Consider the following 6,000-nt stretch of genomic DNA (forward strand, 5'->3'; position numbering starts at 1 on the left):
CTATTTGGGGAATTAACCGACAAAATGGAGGTGAGGGATTCAAGGTCTCCAAGAATAAGAAATTAAGCAATGAGGCTTTCATAGATGTCCCTCCTAAGACGGGCATGATGTGCAATGGCAAGAGTTAAAATTTTAATGTAGTGAATAAATTCCACGGACATATGTATGGCTGCAGGACACGGAGGGACAGCTGTGTTTAATTTAATTGGAGCTCTTCAATTCGATCTTTCGACGAACTTCGAGTTTGTAGATTAGCAGAGAGCAATATCCAAAATATGGTGGAATCTGAGGGCAGGGGTGGCTTGACAAGCATAAAAGAAAATGGCCCTTGAAGGTGGCTGGGGAAAAGAGGTAGAATGTACCTATCGTTTAACCCTTATGGCTTTACATTTTGGCTCTAGGAAAAAAAATGCACAGCTAAGGCACTCGACAAAATAAGTCAGTGGGAGATGTGGGACCTCGTGAAAAAGTTCTGCGGCTCGACTTGGCAAACATGCAAACTGTAATATATTGTAAGTGCACACAGAAAGAGCACACCTTAACGGGAAGATTACTTTGTTTGTGATATCAACTATCCCGATGCTTACCTCGATAACTGTTAAGGAAGCATCGTTGATATAGTTCCCAACATTAAGTCGATGTATTTTCCAGCATTGCAATCAGGAACCTAATGCATAGTTATACCTTTACTGTGAATGACTTAACTTACTGGGTGAAAATTCATTTTGAAATGCCATTGAGGGAAGTGTGGGACGCATAACATTGTGTAGAGCAGACTTTTATGCCTATCTGTCGAGATTCAATTAAGGAGCACTTCTTCGTTAACTGTTCGTCCCTCGCACATGTTTCGATCGAGGAGAGAGACCTTCGATATTTGGTGCTCCAGAAGAAGGATGAGGATCAAATCGATCGACCAAATAAGAACAAGGAAGTCCTGAGAAGAGTAGGAGAGAAGAGAAGCCTCACGAAAACCTTAGCAAGAAGACGGTACAACCTTATAGGCCACATCTTGAGACATGATGGCCTGATGAAGACAATCGTCGAAGGACAACTGGAAGGCAAGAACGGAAAAGGAAGACCTCGAACAAAATATATAGAACAAGTAAAGAAGGATGTGAAATAGAAGAAATGCGTAGGTGTGAAAAGATTAGCTGATAAGAGAACTGAGTGGAGAGCTGCGTAAAACCAATCCTAGGATTGTTGACCAGTGATGATGATGAAGGTTATTAATGGAAAGAGAGGCTTGAAATATAAGAGAATTCTTTGATGGGATAGGGAAACCCATTAGAGTTGTGCTGCTAGATAATCTAGCATAGATTTCGCGTGACTGAGAGTTCAATCAGCGGCTTCATCAATGGCCAGTGCAAATGCTGATCGTGGCTTGGTGGCATTTACACTTTAAGCCTTTAAGCGAGAGAGGGCTATTGGTAATTGCTACAAGTACTAGAACTGATAAGAATATTGCCAGATGAGGTAGTTGGTGAGTTCAATGCGAATTGACTTAAGAACTTATCAAAACGGAATTACCGGCAATTGCAATCACTGAATTTACTGTCTGATTTAGGGACAAGTGGAAGTCGAGATCGGAGAAGGAAGACCTCGAACAAAATATATGGAACAAGTAAAGAAGGATGTGAAAGAGAAGAAATGCGTAGGTGTTAAAAGATTAGCTGACGGAAGAATTGAGTGGAGAGCTGCGTCAAACCAATCTTAGAATTTGGTGCGAAAGCTTCCTCCAATCTTATGATGGTTGACCAGTGATGATGATGATGATGAAAATATCAGGAGTAGTGACCATAATTTCCGCAGTATTGCCGAACGAATGAAGAATGACGAGGAAGAATGTCTTCGTGAACTGTAGGACACCCAACGGTGCATTTAAACAAAAAAATGGTGAAAAATAAAGAAGCAATATTCCGCTGAAGGTGCGGGATAATAAAAGTGAGCAATAGTGTAGAATATTTATTGATGACAAATAATGCTTGCTTTCACGTGTGGTAAAATATGAAAAGGAAAAGGAGAAAGAGCAAGCATATCAATTGCATGATTCGAATAATTTATGCGCAATCGGCTTAAACAGGTAGGAATGCTGTCACAAGCAAGCGCCACCCTACGGGGGCAGTAACAATTACCTTTAATTTATGGATGATGAATTTCGGATGCTCCACTTCTATCTGAGGAATTACGTTTTCCATTTTGTGGCATTTTTTAGTGTTCCCCCCCCCCCCCAAAAAATTTCTGGTACCCCCCTCCAGAAATTCCTCGAACTTCCTCCGAACTTATCCGCAGAACTTATCCCGCCAAGAAAGGTTTTTTCGCGCAAAGGATTTTTCGCGCAAAAGGCCCCTGTAGCAAAATGCCGTCTCGCAAAATCCTGTCTCTGCAAAATCCTGTCTCTGGAAAATCCTGTCTCTGGAAACCCTGCCTCTGGAAACTCAGCCTCTGGAATCAGCCTCTGAAACAGCCCCGAAACAACCCCGAACCAACCTACCTGCAATGCAAGACTTATATAGGACTACTGCAGAGAAATACTTACTCCTTGGCAAGCAAGGGGAAATCGGTGCTAAGGCCTTAGTATTGCACTTTGGAGTGAGAAGTTTTACCATTATCCTATCACAACTCTCTCTCCCTCCAACACCTCACCCCAGTATCTCCTTCCCCTCCATGTGTTCCAATGAATTATCCCGCTGATTCGACTGATGGCTCAAACCCAGAAGTTGAGGGGAAAATTCTGGGTGCTGTTGACTCAAAACCAAGGAATGGTGTTTTGCGGAGCGGCCGTTCGCCAGGGGCAGTGACGCATCAGTGGCGCAGTAGTTGAATTCGCCTGGCTACCCCTCCACTCCCTGGAAGAATCCCTCCTCTCAAATCCTGTCTTGTCCTGAACAGGCTCTCGCTCTTCTGCTCGTGGCCTGGTCGGGGACACATGTCTAGTGAGACATGGCAAATTTAGAGCAATTATTCTGCTGGTATTTAGCTGGTAATGTTTCCTTTGGCATCATGAATTACTATCATTGTTTTCTGTAATACTTCTGATTTTTGAATACTCTATTTTGAATAGATATCGAACGGTAATAACTCGTAAATTATTTTTTGCTACCTTTTTCTTGTGAGCTGTTTTTTCTTGTTTGTGAAGTCTTTCCCTGATCCAGCTTGTGACCGACGGTTGGAGTATTTCCCTTGTCTGGACTTACGTGAACAATCAACTAGATTTACGACGTAACGTCACAATTTATAATAATTAATAGCGCGACAGCATAATCAGAAGAGCGCCTAAATGCTGACTGGAGGGTCCCGGGTTATAGCGTAGGATGGTCGGATGGTTAAAATTGCCCGAAGTACGAGGAGGCTCAGAGAGGAGACCATTACCACAGAACAAAGAACACCTTACCCTCTTTACGGTGGCGTCACCACGTCACATACAGATAGGGCACGCTTACCCTATCTGTAATATATAATATTTATTCCATTTTTCAAGCAACATCGTAAGGTTAAGGTTAAAATGTTGGGTTGATGTTAGTCTTATCAATTCGATTCGTTTCGATTGCCATTCCTACCCAGAAGCCTCATTTGATAACAGATTCATGTATTTTATCGGGGCGATATTTCCGTATAGATTAACAATTCAACTGTTACTAAAAATTTATAAAAGTCTAAGAGTCTCTCAATAGCCGAGCGGCGGGGAGAAAGAGCACCATCCGATTGCTTATTAAAAGGAAATCCTCCAACAAAATTAAGCCTAGCATTTATTAAAGTCCGTCCTCGTCGGCTGTCGGTTCCGCGAATGCAAAGGATGCAGGTTGCTTCATGTGCCAGCCTCCCAAGTTTTCACCGACCCGGCCCCATCAGTTTAGTAGGTCTCGTGAGATATTATTGAAAACCATATAAAATTCGGGTAATACGAAAAAGGACTTGATGGAGAAGAATACCCGATTGGAATTTTGCCACATTATTCGAACATTGAAATATCGGTATAAACGAATAATGATATCAGCGGAAAAAGAATTAATTTTCTCCATTCTAAATTTTATAACGACAGCCTTGTTTAATTCAGTTAATATGCATTAAAGTGGATAAGAAAAATATGTTACTGCCATACTATGCATATGCACATCAACACCAACGCCGAATTTTGATCAAACATTTACAGCCGGATTACCATCTTTTGCAAATCCCTAACTGTTAAAATTGATAAAGAGGATGCGTCAACTCATTCCCAATTCCTATCTTTTATACTTATCACGCGTTACCATCAATAAAAGCAGCTAAAGCATTTGCAGCGAATTTAATATGATAAAAAATGTAGCAAAAAACGAATGAACGAGCTGAGGAAAACAATGAGTTAAGTAATCCGATAAGGGAACTCGATCCCTAAGACTCCATTATTCGGGTAGCAAACATTCGCCACTACGCCACCACCGCCACATGCAGGTTAAAGTTATAACACGCAATAGAGAAACCAAGAGTAAAAACGGGGGCAAGAACGTAGAGGATTCACGCGAAATTATCATTAAATCCAACTTAAATGGAAACAGAATGATAAATTTGCAAAAATGAAGTAACTTCTCCAATGGAGTGCACACATCGCCCCTCGCAACGCAGGAGACGAGTGGTATTCATTTCGCCGCTGCCTCGCCGGATGGCGCAACCATCGTCTTCCCCTGGAATCCAGCCTCCTTGGTCCACGAGAGATCTGGAGGAAGGGGGTTGCAATGGCTTGAGGGGGGGGGGGGGGGCACCTTTTGCACAAGAAGTAACTTGGGCTGGGGTAAAGTCGCGGTTATTTACAAAGAGATAAAATAAAAAAAATGTAAACCTACCTTGACTGGTACCAATGATGAATGACGAGGATGTGAAAATAATGTAATGATTTAGAAGACCCTTGAAATAGACGTTGTAGAAATAAACATGTATGGATTACGAAAACTGCCAGAGATACAGAAGCCCACAGTTTGGTGTAAAAATTAAAATAACGAAAATGAGGCCGCGTGTGATGTTTTCACGTCATTTTTTAAACATTATTGCGACGTTAACAGACTAGGGAAAGATCATATGGAGCCATAGCAGCAGTGAAGGAAATCAAACCTTGGGGAGAAAGGACAGTTCGCAAACAGTTAAGCCACTAATTTTGAAATTTTTACCTATCAAATAAATGGCGTCCATTTTTGCAAATCAGATGAATGGAAGGAATCTGGGATAGCTATTGTCATCATGACAACTGCAGATTGTATGAGGATGGGGATTAAACAACGACGCATCCGATATGCCAACGTTCCGTAAGAGCGGGAGCTCTATGTAGCATGCACCTGGGCTCACCCTTGATTCAGTCCGAGGACGTTAGAAATGGATACATCGAGGACTGCTGGACTTAAATAGATCAGAGGTAGCAAATATTTTCCACTGCCACTCGCACATGCTGGAATTCGAAGAGATAAGGCCTAAAAAAGTTCTCTTTAAAGAGTAAAGACATCGATCTCCAAGGATGAATGATCATTGATTGGTGGCTGGCACAATGGACCCTTCGTTGTAATGAAACGATTAGAATGGTATCGGCATTCACTCATGCTCATTGAAAAACTCCACAACAAACTTAAGTATAGAAGATGATATTCAAAACTTCGATTGCAGTTGAGTTTTTCAATGAAAATACACAGAAAGAAAACTATTTTTATACTTTATTACGATTACTTCATTATTTGCAATCATGCCTGAAAAAAACGCAATAACTTAGGTTCAGTCCCAAGTTAGAGCAGCTAACCCACCTAAATCTCCGATCTAATCTAATTTAATTTTCACCATTAAATTTGAAATAAACGAGGTGTTTATTTCTTCCACTTTTGTTCGCCTCAACCTCTGGCACTATGCAATCGACACACTCACTTACTTCCTCTTTGGACGAATAAAAATACCTTCCCTAAATGATATATAAAATACCATTCGGAACATTAAAAGTTATCTCCCGAAGTTGGTTGCGCAGTCGCACTTCCTCCTTCGCGTCAC

The sequence above is a fragment of the Ischnura elegans genome, chromosome 11, assembly GCF_921293095.1.
Source record: "Ischnura elegans chromosome 11, ioIscEleg1.1, whole genome shotgun sequence".
NCBI lineage: Eukaryota > Metazoa > Arthropoda > Insecta > Odonata > Coenagrionidae > Ischnura > Ischnura elegans.